Raw genomic sequence first — 17,066 nt, forward strand, 5'->3', positions numbered from 1 at the left:
TTGAGCTTCCTTGAAATATTATTTGCACGACAAAGAGGTACCCCATTGATTGGGAACTCCTGTATCCTCCTCCTCGTATGTCTGTTTTTATCCTTCACCTCTTATGCTTATGGAATTTATAATCATAAGCGTTGGAGCCATAATATGGATTACTCACAATAGGCAGTTATAGGGTCAGAGATGATGCAAGCCCTAACAAGAGATCAGGTGCGCGGAAGCACCCCGTTTTCCTGTCTATTGTGGAGAGGCCAGCGAGAGGTCACACCACAAGGTGAGACCTAATGCTCGTTAGTTCCGCTTGTGATGGCGCGCACGTTCTAATATAAATTGCATGTAATTTGTGGACTGCGATCTCAGTAATAATTTGACTCTCAAAGATGTCCGCAATTCGTAATTAGAAGATGCCGTAACTAATTTTTGAAGAATGTGAAGTCTAATTACTATGGCGGTTAGCATAACCTAATTTGAAAAGCTCTTGAAATTCCTGGAAGTTGGTAGAGCAACAATTTGACCGCGTTATAGAGTTGAATTCTGTAGACATTACTAACTAAATCATTAAAGGATGCCTTAAGTCCTAATTAACCTAACACGAATGTAAACATAATCTGCAGACTATTTCTAAGAAAAAATAGGCTTTAAATGCAAAGAATCTTCTTGAACTGCATTATATTTACTGTATTTATAAGTTGTTTATTCGTTGAGTTGCAGCATCTTTAGACGTTTTACCCCATATTATTCATTCATAGTACCTGGATGATATATATATATATATATATATATATATATATATATATATATATATATATATATATATATATATATATATATATATATATATATATATATATATATATATATATATATATATATATATATATATATATATATATATATATATATACAAGAATTGCTCGTTCAAAGATATAAGAGTTACCTACCAATTTCTTAAATCATTAAAAACATAACCAAACCAACTATTAAAAGATAGAATCGGTAAAGCTCCTAACGAATTATTTTAACATGAAAAGGCAGTAAATTAATGCAAACATGTCATTTTGAAACGCTTTGCATACTTAAACAGTTTTAGTTTACTGATAACAGATGACTAAGCACTAATTCGGAACATCAATTTATTATTGCGCTTCCGATATACCGACATCTTAGGGTCAATTCAGACTGCAATTATGCGACGCGTAGATGCATCAGTACAGAAATTAATCTTTGCGTCGCGTTGCGGTCTGAATTGACCCTAAATAGACAAAAAGCTTCTGTTAGTAAATAGCACTAAAAATATGCAGTTTTAGTAGTTCCAGGCCCTTCTCAACTTTAGGCCATGATGGAGTTCCATGATTGTCACTGAGATAGCAAAGCTGTCTTTACCGGAACGAATATTGGTCAATCACATTCAAATGCGGAGAAGTCGCATAAGGTTACTTAAATCAACGAATGAAACATGTCAATAATTTCTGACGGTGTTTATACCCATAGCATTATACATCTAATAATTATCAAATATCCAAAATTTTCAATAGATTCTAGACTTTCAAGTAAATAATGTCATAGGTTATCTCATTAGCCCGATTCAGTCCAACTACAAGCAGACCGACTCCGACTAAAGCCCTTAATGGTCGGTATTTCACAAGAACAGTAACCTCGGTGGCTCTAATCGTGAATCGCAAATCGTATTTATGCTTGCTACAGACGACGAGATAAAACCGTTCAGTTACAACTTACTTACAGGCCTTTTTCTTATAAAATTACAGTGCCCGTGATAATTTTGAGCCTAAAAGTATAATACTAATAACAAAGGCAATTTTATTAATCCATTCAATAGTTCTGTCAAAACAGCCATATATCCATAATATTGGTAATATCGAAAGGCGGTTTAGGAGGAAAAATTAAGATGTACTTAATTTTTCCTCCTAAACCGCTCGAATTGGCACTTGTTCATGAAAGCATCATTTAGAGTAATTTAAGTTGAAGAAACACACAAAAGCATTTCCACTTTGGACTTCTGTGACCAAACTGTACAGTTCGGAATGTGTGTATAATGTATATTCAAGCCTTATACGGTAGAGTTGTTACAATCGCTTCTGATGTGAGCAGTTGGGCACTAATGCAGGATGGTCATTATCATTATCATCAGAAATACATGTGTATTATTATGGTTTTTTTTTAATGAAATAAGGGGGCAAACGACCAAACGGGTCACCTGATGGAAAGCAACTTCCGTCGCCCATGGATACTCGCAGCATCAGAAGAGCTGCAGGTGCGTTGCCGGCCTTTTAAGAGTCCGAATTCTGATCAGAAACAGTTGAATTTCGCCGGACCGCCACCCCGCACACTATCCGAAATATCCTTCCGGCGAGTTCGAGCTCACTCGGCTCAGTACAAAATGTAAGAGACAGCGCGGACGTTCAACAGTTTCGTAACAGAAATTTCGGACAATGTGCGGCCGGGCTTATAGTAACTCTAGTTGGCAGAAGAACTTATACAGGGCGATTATAAGTTTTATTACGTTTCGAGAATTTAACCACAACTGAAATAAGTTACTTTTTATAGCAGAAACTTTCCTATGTGAAAAATATGTAATTGCGAAAATTGTTAAACCTATTTGAAATTATATTTTGAAATCCTATTATGTCCTGAATAATTTATTCAGGTTAGGTAAGGAAATAACTAGCAATATGTTTGGTAAAACCTACTAGTTATTTCTTCAGCATGTTGCTTTCCTTGCTCACACTTAGGAAATACTTCGCGGTGACTACAGCTATAACCAGTCAGTTGCGCCCCCAGCAAAATAAGGGTAACCAATCCATTAGAAATGGTTCGCCAACAACCAAAACATTGGTGTCGTAGAAAGCCATATTATTTGAGCGTTTCTCTGAGCTATGTAACTTAAGTAATACTTACGTAGTGTGTACATATTATGTAAAATATTTTATGATTTACCAGCGTGTCGGTGCGACCACAGACTAATATTTCTATGCCTATAGCATTTTCGCATTGAGTAAGCTGTAAAAGTTTTCAGTGACGTATAGATATGCCAACCTATTTGTCACATATTTGTTATGTAATGTGATGAAAAATCATTGTCATCACGACATCAACTAGTGATCCTTTAGCCAAGTTGCCACTCCTGCATAATATGATATAGCTACGTTATTGCACATAATATCCTTTATTACAATTAAATTTGCAAACAAAAGCATACGTAAAATATTTGTATAAACCTCGATCGTAATTTAGGATATCAATTATGGTGGTTCGAGTTTAAGTTAATATTCGTATTAATATTATCCGATCACTAATTACGTTATATATAATTATAATACTGTTGTATCTAGCAACGAACTATCAAGGATAATCACTTTATATCACGCATCAGCACCGTCATAAAGACTAAGTTCATTGCCGTCCATAACAAACAACTATCCGACAAAAAAGAGCCATCAACTAAAGAGAAGTACCTTCATAATGCCATCATAATACTTTAGACGTCGGACATAATACAAACTTCTCATGGCAAATTACAAAAATCATTATGTCAACTACTCAAAAATGTTACTGACATTCAAAACCATTAAGATGATGTTGAGATATTAATTAATGTTTTATGGTTTCATTTTTTGTCGAGTTTTTATCGCCAATTACTTCTTGCGATAGCTACGTTATTGTACAGAGTATAAACTCATTAAAAGTCAGCGGAGTCATAATGTTTTATTGTAGGTTGCTTTTAATTAACAGTCGGTATAAATTAATTTATGATTGGCCAAGAGTCTAGGTTACTATGCGCCTTACGTAGAGGTTAAATAGCTAGGCAAGCGACAACAAAAACTTTAAGGTTGTGATCTAAAGCTAGATACATAATGTAAAGCTTTGACCTATTAAAGCTGGGTGCCCTTTGATTGCTCGCAGAAATTGAATTTAGAGTTTAAACTCCAAGCGTTAAAGACTATGATAGTTTGCTAGGTTCATTTTAATAAGGTTTTGCAATGATGCAACCGATAAATCGTGCGCAGGAAGCAAAGCTGAAGGCGACGCCGAACCGGAAATTGGCATGAAGACAAAAAATAAAAATATCTTAAAATAACTTTAAGTTAACAACTTCTCGATGTTGTAAAATATGTTACCCATGATAATAATTATTTTAAGATATTTTGCTTATCAGAGTTATTGCTATAGGGACGCTCAAATATTAGTTTATTTACATTATTAATTGTAGTCGATGCGGTTAAATTCTAGTTCAAACGCAAATATTCGGAACTATAGGTCAACCAGATCTGATGGCAAAAAGTGAGAAAATATAAATTGTCTCTAGCAATATCGGGGTAATAGGAATAAAACATATTTTTGATCCTTTTTTTTCCTTTAGCGGTGTGTGAGACATAAAAATTTATCCAATGATCAAGGATATTTTTTTTGAAAATCTGCGATAAAAATTTGCCATCAGATTCTGGTAGACATATAATAGTGGAGCAATTTTATCTATGAACAAACAAAAACATGAAATTTAAGCAAGATATTTTGCTATTTATTTTAATGCGATTTTATTTTGTTTATTTATTCTGTTACTCCTCAAAAACTTTTCTGATCGAACTTAAATACGTTATACTTAAAATATATTATGTTACCTTGGTGAATCAGGTACATTGTTTCTATGGAATCCCACGCCAATGATAAAACAATTATTAATACCTTAAATTAATCAGAAATATTTTTATAAACATAAATTATTTTTGAGTCATAAATCTTAATCAAATATTTAAATTGTTTATGTCTCAGTTGAGTTCAGCTTCGCAGTCATTGCTCAATCATCATGATTTATTGTAGTCCTTTATGGACACACCTTTATCCAATTAAGCCCTATTTATCGAATCTAAAATATTTGAGGGCCTACCCTCATACCGATTAAAAGATCCACACTGTTTATGCAGATGTTGTGATAGTCATAAAATGTTTGATCCTAACAAAGACAATAATCCTTGACAAAGACTTAAAAATGTATGTATGTATAAGGATCTCGATCGCCTGTATACAGACAGATGATGAAAATATTTTTATTTGTGAAGAACTTAAGTGCTCAAAGTTGAAGAAAAACATCATCATTATACGTGGGAGAGCCATGCTTCGGCACGAATGGGTCGGCTCGACCGGAGAAATACCACGTTCTCACAGAAAACCGGCGTGAAACAGCGCTAGCGCTGTGTTTCGCCGAGTGAGTGAGTTTACCGGAGGCCCAATCCCCTACCCTATTCCCTTCCCTACCCTCCCCAATTCCCTTCCCATCCCTACCCTCCCCTATTACCCTATTCCCTCTTAAAAGGTCGGCAACGCACCTGCAGCTCTTCTGATGCTGCGAGTGTCCATGGGCGACGGAAGTTGCTTTCCATCAGGTGACCCGTTTGCTCGTTTGCCCCCTTATTTCATTAAAAAAAAAAAAACTTCACTTTTTTTCGAAGATTAATTGTGTAAAGTAAAAAACAATCAGAAGAAACGTTCTGATTTTTTTTAAACCAATCATAAAATATTTCTCAATAAGGTTTATTTTTATAACATTGACCCTGATAAAGAAAAAATAATCTCAACCCACAAGTAACAACTTTTACAAGCATTTGTATTTTTCATGTGCCATAGCCCATAAGTCAGCTAAAATTTAGGTGGTAAATGATACCGATTAATTCGGATGGTAATCAATTTCAAAAACTAGAATAAGCATCTACATTTTTCTTATTTTGTTTAAGCTTATTACGTCATGAATTTAATGGCTTTCGATTATGTTAAAAGCTTTTGAATCTAAAATCAGCAGAGATTGATTCGTGCTCCGTACAAGGTAGCAAATAAACTTTCTTATTTTAATTCCCGCCTACTCTTAAATTACAATTAAACAGAAAGATCAATATTTGTAATTAGAATATTACGCGTACATATTAGATGTACCATCGAGGAAGTTGATTCCTATGCAATTGACAGACCAACGTTATTTGGCCGAATATGTCAAATCAATGTTAATTGTGATCTGTCAGCTGGGTTTGACGTAACGCAACCAAACTACTTAGGTCCCCGATTTGCATAGGAATCAACTTCTCTGATAGTACTTTAAAAGTTGCGTTTACAAAAACTGTAAGACTACTAGTTGACCCAGTGAACTTTGTGGCACAACTCATATCCCTAATAAACATGAACTTCTACGAATGTTTCAACACTAAAATTAGCTAAATCGGTTCAGCCATTCTCAAATTTTTTGCGAGACCAACAAAATTGAAAAATCATTTTTATTTATATACTAGCTTTTGCCCGCGGCTTCGCTCGCGTGAAATTCGAAAATCGTGTACAATGCGAATATTGAGGGGTGGGGGGGGAAAAATTTTATACACCAGATATGAAGTTGGAAGAAAACAAATATATCTGCGAAAACCATATTCAAATCGGATCAGTAGTTTTCATGTTAAAAAAAAAGTTTGATACAATATCTGACCCCCTCTTCGGCCCCCTTAAAGGGGTGGTGGAAAAAATTTATACACCAGATGTTAAATTGGAAAATACAGTTAATAATAAGAAGTTAGTCCATTGAAGAAAAAAGTTTGATACAAAATTTGACCCCCTCTTTGGTCCCCTTAGAGGGGTGAGGGAGGAAAATTTATACACCAGATGTTAAATTGGAAGAAGATAAATATATCTGCGAAAACCGTATTCAAATCGGATCAGTAATTTTCGTGTTAAAGAAAAAAGTTTGGTACAAAATTTGACCCCTTGGAGAGGTGGGGGGAAAAATTTTTGTACACCAGATGTTATGTTGGGAGAAGACAAATATATCTGCGAAAACCGCATTCAAATCGGATCAGTAGTTTTCGTGTGATGCTGGAACAAACATACAGACAGACAGACAGACAGACAGACAGACAGACAAAAAACCAACCACAGTTTTGGCTTCTATAGCGATGTAGTAACAGCCCCCGCTTATTATTTTTTTGGATATCTTTAATGTACAGAATTGTCATTTCTACAGTTTTATTATATGTATAGATATAGACTAACTGTCCCGGCAAACGTTTCTTTGCCATATAAAGTATTTCGCCCATATTATTTTATTAAAGTGACTAAATAAGTATGTCACCATGGCAACGTCCATCGCTATCCCGTCGCACAAACAATGGTCGCCGTCAGTCTCGCGTTGTAATAGTTTACTATTATTTATTCAACAAATGCACTTACCAATATAAAAAGTACCCAGTACCCGATTTTTAGACCCACTGAATATGCATATAAAATTTGGTTATAATCAGTAAAGCTGTTTCGGAGAAGTACGCGGCCTAACATTTTGACATGAGATAGATAGACTAAGCTCTCCTAAATTTATTATTAACTATATCGAAATAAATTATATTATGTATATTAAATTTCAAAACTATCCGTGAATTTTATGTACTATCTAAAAAAATTATTAGTAGGCAAGTGGAGGAACTACCTTATGGTCGGGTTATGTTAGCCCAGCTATCATATCAGATTCACTACTACCAATGACTACCTATGTCCTATACTGTTGATGTCGCTTTCAAATCTGCGGTTTCTTACCTACAATTTGACATAGTACTTGAAAATTAATAATCTGTTCAGCGATCAATCTAACGATTAAATTCGTTTCTGCATTAAGATTTCGCAATAACTATTGGTCCTAGAAATAATACTGGTGGTAGTGGTATCTCTTTATGAACCACGGTTCGATCTTATTTCTTTTGTAATAAGGTGCAAAATTAGAACCTCAGGAGAAATAATGCTGCTACAGAAATTATAAGCCACGTATCGATCTTATTATAATGGTAATAGGATTCAAAATTAGTACACGGGGACCGTACTTGCGGCACGTCACGATACGTATTGCCCGCATGAGTTTTATCACGAGCGTCTTCGCACGTCGCCTCTCGCTGACGAAAATCATGTTCATTGAAATACTTGGCACATTACATACAAACATGACACACGTTGGTGGTCGATTTTTTGATGTTGAACTTCATTTCATCATCAAGCTGCTGCTTTTCGTCACTTAATGCTTACTGCGTTAGTCAAATTTCATTCGCTAATTTCGATAGCGAAGCTTGATGTCAAAAATATATGGGATTTCACATAATTCATCGGCGTCATAGGCCATGGGCCATGGCGCTACCGATTCGTTACATATTATTAACCCACGCTATAAATAAATAAATAGCACATAGGCACATACATTAGGCGTAACGAAGACGCCTAATATTGTTCCTAGCGCGGCATTAACCGTATGTATAATAATAATAATAAATGTGATAGATTTACTTGTGTGGGACACAAAGTTCTTCGTACCCATCTACAAATCGATTTGAAAGTTTGAGCGAGAAAGAATAATATATTATTATCCTACATCAAAGACTGACTGAAAGACCTGAAAAAACATTTGCATTTATATTATATTAATACACACTAATTAGTATAACAACAAATTATGGTCACAACTCATAAGTCTCAAGTAATAAACTAACAAGACTGATGAACTAGTTGCCTTCAGTAAACATTTGCTATAATGGTGCTCCGTGCTACGCAATCATTGTTCTTGTTTCTTTAATCTAGAAAAGAAAGGACTTTATCGTAAAACGATAATGCCGTCCTTAGAGGTATATAATATAAATTAATTGTAAATTGAAAATCATCAAATAAATCAGCCTATCATCGTTCTTCGTACATCAACTGTCATTATCATAGAAAGGCAGTGTTGCCAGACGGCCAACTCGGTTTCTCCCCAAGTGTTCCCCGAAATCCCCCCAAAATTCGGGATTTCAAGAAAAATCCCCCCACAAATTATAAAATAAATTTTTTGTTCATTATGAATGGGAATTTCACAAATGGATACGATGAATGTACACTATTTCGACAATAGCGTCCAATCTTTACAGAATCAGCATCTTCGCGAGCTCCTTGATCATTTTTATGGTTCCGTAAGTCGTTACCTAAGGGTAAAAACGGGACCATAGTACTTAGATTTCGCCGTCTGTTCCCAGATTTTTTCCTCCAACAATCCCCCCAAAAAATTGTTCCCCCCAATTTTCCCCCCATCACCTAAAAAAACCCCCAAATTTGGGGGGATTCCCCCCAATCTGGCATCACTGTAGAAAGGCGGGGATAGTTAAAACATTATTAGCAGAACAGTACTTTACGTATTGTACTAAGATTTAACAATTTTTATCTAAATGTATACTAAAAACTAAAATTCGAACGACTCGAAATGATTAGTCATAAAACATAGACAGCATTATAGCCTGTATTGATTGTTTGAATTGGCACGGAGTATAGGTACACTTGCTTAAATATTGGCGCATGACAATGCGACTCTGGTAAGCAGTAACTTGTGAATAGCATCGTGTAGGTTTTAGATTTTATCGTGTTTAATGCCGCGCCGTTCTCAAGTTTCTAACGAAGCGATGACGAATTTCAGATTTTATTGTAATGTATGACGTTGTCCTATTCAATTACTAACCATGAAAACTATATTCTATATTGCAATTAGAGATACTGGGGGTCTTGTAGTAAGAACTTTAAATTATATAATATTACAGCTGATTTCTTGAACCTTGTAGTAAGGAAAAAAGTTGAAAAGTGGTTAATATTTATAATTAATGTATTTGACACTTTTTTATAATAATAATCATTTATTCACTTGATATGGTTTTACAAAGATGGTTATAGTTTACCTACACAAAGACCAACGTAAATCTCACATGCAATTTTCACTTTCGTTATGAAATATTAACTGCCATATTAAATCGGAACCGATCAGGGTGACTCATGAGACTATATTCTGGCAAATGCCAATAAATTGCCAAACTGTGATGATTTCCGCGAGCCACATGTAATGGTAAATCTACACGCCTGCGAAGAATTTGCCCACAAACTCCAAACTTTCAATTTCACGTTTACGAGTGCGCCAGCAAAAAGCTAGCTAGTTGCAAGCGCACACTTCCTTTGATTTGTGTCTAAAAATCTACGCCAACCAGATGGTGTAATTACGCATCTTGCGATAAGTTAGCAACAGGCGTTTGACAGTAGATATATTATTATTATCTGTATGTGCAATATCTGGTACCTATACAAGTAAGCAACAGTGTTTACTTGTCGTAAGATAATCACTGCGTGTCGTCCACAAGCTATCACAAACACAAGTCAAGCCAGTCAGCCACACAAGCTTGATTGTGGAAGAACATTGTTATCTGGTATTTTGAAAGAATAATTTTCCACTTTTTTGGTAAAAAGTGGCTTCGTGCGAGTTTCTTGCGCCGGTTCTTCTCGCCGGGTACTTCTCGAACAACTAGTAGGTCAACACGTAGACTTACTGAAAAGATTTATTTCAAATGTTTTTTTTTATTTGTCGAATCGTGGCACACGTGAAAACGTACTATTACGAGTTCTCGGGTCTCGACAAAGCGACGCGACAGATAAGCCTCGCTACGTGAGTCGGCCGCGGCCGCGGGAACCTTGAACGTTCCTTCCCTCGATATAATAATAAACCACTCAGTCCGGTTTAAACCTCAACGAACGCAGCACGATGTCCGAAACGCGAGTGCCGATTGTGTGATTATTGTGTTTGTGATGTGCACTGTGCCATAGGAGTTTCCAATAGAACATTAAGGTCTGTTTTACCATTAAATAGGTCTGTTTTACCGTCAATTTCGGGGACATTATTGACAAGCAAACTACATTGTTAAGCAAAAGTTCCTGCTGATCTTGAACTTGAGAAAGGCTAAAGATTTTTTTGGATTTTTTATGTCCTAGTACATTCGATCATAATGATGAATAGTGATAGGAGGCCGATGCTTATTCATAATTTATATTCTCCACTTATGCTTGACAATGTTTTCCTAGTTATGATATCATCGTATGATAAATATATACAACGTGACATTGTTGTGGTTGTTTTTAACGATTTACCTATAGTAGTAGGTACTATCGAATCATGCAAGTTTTTTTTTGAAAATTAAAAATAATTTGTATGACGTACAAAATAACTTTATGCCAATAAGCGCGAGTGGCTATGACCCGGCCGAATTTTATTTATGATTTCAATAAAAAAAAAACTTCACAAATCTATTGTACTACTAAGATAGAATCATTTTACTGCGGAAAAACGTCCATTAAAATTTCACGCAGTATAATCCGTTCTTATCTATATGAAAACTTCTTAACAATAGTTATCGTTCTACCTACAATTTGTAAAAAAATATTCTAAACGTGACTCTATAAACGGTAGGTTTTCTATTTCTGTCCAGAATGCGTATATTGATGTTATACTCGTCAAAGTTTAAGGCAAAAACAGTAAATTGCGTTAAAAAGATAAGCGCGTATTCTAAGTCTTTATTTCAAACCACGTCTTCAAAGGTTTTAACGTGATTTTAACATCTTTTTGCGCGTTGATTTTGCGCCAAATCTCCATCAAACAAACCTTTTTTGTTCACAGTTTAAATTTGGTGGCAACTGGCAACACCCTTCTAAATGTAAGCAGTTGTGGGTTGATTGTACAGTCCTTTCAAACCTATTTTCCCCAGAAAGGACCTTTACGCTAACAGCACAAGGACCATTTTCGTAGAAACTGGCAGGCATAATAACTGTGGACGGATTTGATCCTGACGTTAAATTCTGAAATACTGACACAGTCATTCCGTTGCTCAAGACCCTGATTAAGTATGATAATAATTGAGCATTTGCAACCGTGCCTTGTATGTCTCCTGTAGTCTAAGCGACGAGGCGAGTCACAGAATTACATACAACGTTTGAGATGTGAAATTTAGTGTCTAGTCTCGTGTAGGGCATCGAGACCGGGTTTTCCCGAAACCCGAAAACCCGGAAAAACCCGGGTTTTGGGGATCATGAAAAAACCCGGGTTTCAAAAATGGAACCCGGGTTTTTCGAACTTTTTGGGTTTTTCGTTTTTTTGATAATTATTAAGGGCCAGACCTGATTTAAAGGTATTTATAACAAACTAACATACAAATTATTTATTTTTATAACATAAATTGTATAGGTTTCATTATCTATATTGGTCATAATTAAACAAAATATAATATTTTTAAGGAAAAGTTTCGTTTTAGGAGCATTAAAGACTAATTGTCATAAATATATTTATTAATAATAAATAATAATACATATTTTAATAAACCTACCAAAACTATTCAATGTAAAAAAGCTAAGTCTCTTCAAACAATCTATCCTTCGCAAAAAGTTTTCAAATTTCATAGAAGCCAAGTATTATTAAACTTATTTTATAGTTTTCAATTAACATTCAGTGATTGACTACAGTTTTGTTTATTATGTGATCAAAGGCTTACAAAATAAAGTGTGGACAGCTTCAAAAGGTTCTAACTTCTAAGTCTGCTGAAAGTACCGTAGACTTTTGATGATGGGCAAGTCAGCCACTAGGTGACAAAACGATGAAACTTGTATGGACCGTTGGTGTTAAAATACACCCATCAACAAAGTCTTCGGGATATTTGTATTTTTGGAATATCTAAAAACCTATCAGGAATTTTTGAAGACAGTGTATGGAACAATTATAGCTTATTTTTAATATTTAATAAAACATATTATTAAACACTTTTCCGTTTTTTTTTTTATGAAATAAGGGGGCAAACGAGCAAATGGGTCACCTGATGGAAAGCAACTTCCGTCGCCCATGGACACTCGCAGCATCAGAAGAGCTGCAGGTGCGTTGCCGGCCTCTTAAGAGGGAATAGGGTAATAGGGGAGGGTAGGGATGGGAAGGGAATAGGGAAGGGTAGGGAAAGGAATAGGGTAAGGGATTGGGCCTCCGGTAAACTCACTCACTCGGCGAAACACAGCGCAAGCGCTGTTTCACGCCGGTTTTCTGTGAGAACGTGGTATTTCTCCGGTCGAGCCGGCCCATTCGTGCTGAAGCATGGCTCTCCCACGTATAAATTTTATCGTTTATAAAGCAATCACATAATAGAGAAATATAGAGAGGTAAATAGTCGCTTTTTTTAAAGTATGTGACCGCACACTATGGTATTTAAATAGTATTTTACTAGAAAGGTGTTGGCAATTGCTGAAAATCATATTTAAAGTATTTTCGCTTCGTTAATCTTTGGATTTTAAGAAAACCCGAAAAACCCGAGTACCCGGGTTTTCGTTTTAAAAAACCCGAAAACCCGGGTTTTGAAAATTGGGTCCGGGTTTCGATGCCCTAGTCTCGTGGCTTGGACTATAGAGGTAATAAAAATGCTAGATTACAAATACTTACCAAACACCTAACAATAGTCATCATTGGACAATTATCTCCTTATTGAACTCTTTAAATAACTGTCATTATAATAATTTAATCAGTGCCATTTGTTACAAGAGCAAGTCATAGTATCAACTTCCGGATTATATAAAATAGTACTATCAGAGAACTTGAATCATTGGTAGATGGCAGACCTACGTAATTTTGTGGTGTTTTGTCTATTACTAGACAACACTGCACTTATTGCATCTTAGTGATCTTACTGCCGCACTCAGCCACGAATATTAATTACTTAACTGTAATTAAATTTAGATTTTGGCATAAACCCTATACATTACTAGTGTCAAACTTTTAATTAAATTGAAGTTTAATCATCACATGTCTCTGATCAGCAGTTAGTTGTTAAACTAAGCTATTCTAATACATTTACAAAAAATTCCGGAACCTTGCGTAAAAGCCTTAAGACAAAGCTCTAATTGTTCGGTAGTTCCAGTTTGGTTACATTCGGTAAACCAGTTTTGTATTGCTCTGGATTAAATCACCATTTAACAATCGGAAGAGACTTAGGTTTAAGTTAAATCTTAAGAATCCAGCTCACCCAATCTAATATGGACAAAACCAATCAAATACGGTCGGAAATTCTGAAATTAAACAGTATTGCTGAATTAGTCTGATACGGTAGCGGGCTGGCGTATTATTTATTATTAAGGAAAGGCTACACGTCACACGACACGATGCGATACTTAACTTTCATAGAACTGACAGTTGTAAAACGTCAGACTCACGAACGCAAAACGTTAATTCTATGCAATGTGATGTGTCGCGTAGTGCAGTCTCACCTTTATTAGTATTGCTGGGCTATCTCAACAAAGTTCACGACTATATAAGTCTCGATGCTGCAGTATCTATATTACAAAATGCATTCTCTCTCGTCTAACACGTTCTCATTGGTAAAAGCCGAAAAAAACGTTTATTGGTATGAAAATAACATCACGACAATATTATGTTTATAAATTATAATTCGCTAACTGCCGCACCAAGACGTGAATTTTAATAACTTTAATTAAATGAAGTTTTCTGTATCTGTCCAAACTCTTATAATGAAGTTTAATAATTAATCAATTGAATTGTGCGGCAGAAAATTAAAAAGTAAAATACGAGAATGTGTTTTGATCCAGCGCCAAAACCTGCAGTGATCACACTAGCAGACTCTGTAAACTTCTGTAAATCTGCACTTACATAAATTACACGTACTAAGTTACTAACTCTTCTCACTTAAGCAACATTATATTAATAGGTAGGTACTAAATAAGTGTTAAATAGCACTTCAAATTTATTGAAATGACTGCGAATATTGAAAAGCATGCTTTGTGGGTTGACTCATCGATATCAGAAACACACTTTATAGTGCCTACAATCTACATACTTTGAATCACTTTATGATTACACTAGATATTAGGTAATTATTCAAATTAGTAAAATAAAACAAACAAATATATTTATCATAGATTCAGACGTCATTTAGACGTGGGAGAGCCATGCTTCGGCACGAATGGGCCGGCTCGACCGGAGAAATACCACGTTCTCGCAGAAAACCGGCGTGAAACAGCGCATGCGCTGTGTTTCGCCGAGTAAGTGAGTTTACCGGAGGCCCAATGCCCTACTATATTCCCTTCCCTACCCTCCCATATTCCCTTCCCTTCCCATCCCTACCCTCCCCTTTTACCCTATTCCCTCTTAAGGCCGGCAACGCACCTACAGCTCTTCTGATACTGCGAGTGTCCATGGGCGACGGAAGTTGCTTTCCATCAGGTGACCCGTTTGCTTGTTTGCCCCCTTATCTCATTAAAAAAAATGAAAAGTTAGCAATAATTAGTAATTAATTAATGTGACGCGGTCAGGGCTTCGTTCCAAGGTTTAGCTTCGACGCTCAATTAGTTTGGTACACTTTACAGTTTTATCGTGCGGGTACTGCACCAAATTTATACTAGCTATATTATAGCTGTATGAGTATAATTAGTCATATATTAATATATTTCTAGCAAATCATTAGTAATAATGATTTGATAGAAATATATGTATTGTCTGGTGAATAATTATAATCATCACGTATTTTTAAATATAAAAAATTGTTAAACGTTACTTGCACTTTTGAAAAAAGGCTTTTCGACGTTTGACAACGTTTTTTTAATGTTGTGATAGATGTATGCGCTAGTGGCGCCATGTACTTTGAGTTATATTCCCTGCGTAATATTTGGCATGTAGTAGTTTGGGCTATGGATTAATACATGTCACGTTTTGTCCTTTAAAAAATATTTATTTTTGTGGGATACCGATGGGTTTTGCAAGTGAAGAAGTCAGCTGTTTTTCTTTTTTATGAAATAAGGGGGCAAACGAGCAAACGGGTCACCTGATGGAAAGCAACTTCCGTCGCCCATGGACACTCGCAGCTTCAGAAGAGCTGTAGGTGCGTTACCGGCCTTAAGAGGGAATAGGGTAAAAGGGGAGGGTAGGGATGGGAAGGGAAGGGAATAGAGGAGGGTAGGGAAGGGAATAGGGGAGGGTAGGGAAGGGAATAGCGTAGGGGATCGGGCCTCCGGTAAACTCACTCACTCGGCGAAACACAGCGCAAGCGCTGTTTCACGCCGGTTTTCTGCGAGAACGTGGTATTTCTCCGGTCGAGCCGGCTCATTCGTGCCGAAGCATGGCTCTCCCACGTCGAACTACTATCTATTGGAAAACTTGCGCACTCGAATACTACGATTTTAATATTACATTCTAATATTCAAGTTTGATTCAGAGTGGATTCTACAAAAATAAACCTCTAGACGATGGAGGCATTACACGTTTATTTACGTTACTCATACAATAGTGGCGTAGCATTAAGAAATATACAGGGTGTAACAAAAATAAGTGATAATACTATAGGGTGTGTACGTGTTCCTTGTAGAGAGTTCACTATGAAAGTAGCAGCGCTGAAAGACCAAATTTTTTTTTTCACTTTTGTATGGAGAAATTCGTGACGCTCGGGCCCTTGACCTTACAAAATTGAAAAAAATGTAGGTCTTTCAGCGCTGCTACTTTCACAGTGGACTCTCTACAAGGAACATGTACACACCCTAAAGTATTATCACTTATTTTTGTTACACACTGTATACAAATATTATAAATGAAAAACTGTGTCTGTCTGTCTGTCTGTTACCTATTTATACCTAAATCACTGAACCGATTTTGCTGAAATCTGGTGTGGAGATACTTTGAGTCCCGGGTAAGGACGTAGGATACTTTTTATCCCGGAAAATTGTACGGTTCCCACGCTATAAACTAATTTGGGCGCAACGGGGTTGCGGGCGTCATTTAGTAAAACGATTACATTTAGAAGAAACCGTCTTAATTAAGCAAAGTACCAAATATACTTGATCTATATTGTACTCGTAAAACACAAACACAAGATCCATAATATACAATGGCCTCGAACTCATAGAGATATTAGATAACAGCAATGAAACGCTAATGAATTAACTATTCAAAGTAATCTACATCTCCGCACGTTAAGATTAATTAGAGATGTAGTACGATTACACACAAATCACAATAATTTAACGTTAATTGAGTGAAAACTAAATTGCGGTTCATTTTAAGAACATCCGAAGCAGATTAGAATACTTAATATTCCTAATTATAATAAGTAAATTATAATGCATTCAACCTTGCTTCGTCAAAATTTGCCGAAATAACGAACTATACATTTTTTTCTATTATAAAAACCATTCCTTATTAAGTTTCATCAAGAATAATTTTAATATTA

At 35.7% G+C, this 17,066-nt stretch overlaps 1 protein-coding gene across 3 annotated transcripts in view; it reads left to right on the forward strand.

Annotated features, from left to right (window-relative positions):
• Positions 1-17,066, forward strand: part of LOC121733400 (dual oxidase maturation factor 2) — a 71,580-nt gene that overhangs the window by 28,735 nt on the left and 25,779 nt on the right. The window contains exon 1 of one of the 3 annotated variants that reach the window (XM_042123641.1): positions 10,464-10,654. The exons of 1 other annotated variant lie outside the window; for it this stretch is intronic. The gene's annotated coding sequence lies outside the window, so the exon portion shown is untranslated. Of the gene's footprint in view, positions 1-10,463; positions 10,655-17,066 lie in introns of those variants that run through there. One more of the 3 variants, XM_042123638.1, reaches the window with a different exon arrangement.

This window comes from Aricia agestis, chromosome 13 (assembly GCF_905147365.1).
Source record: "Aricia agestis chromosome 13, ilAriAges1.1, whole genome shotgun sequence".
NCBI lineage: Eukaryota > Metazoa > Arthropoda > Insecta > Lepidoptera > Lycaenidae > Aricia > Aricia agestis.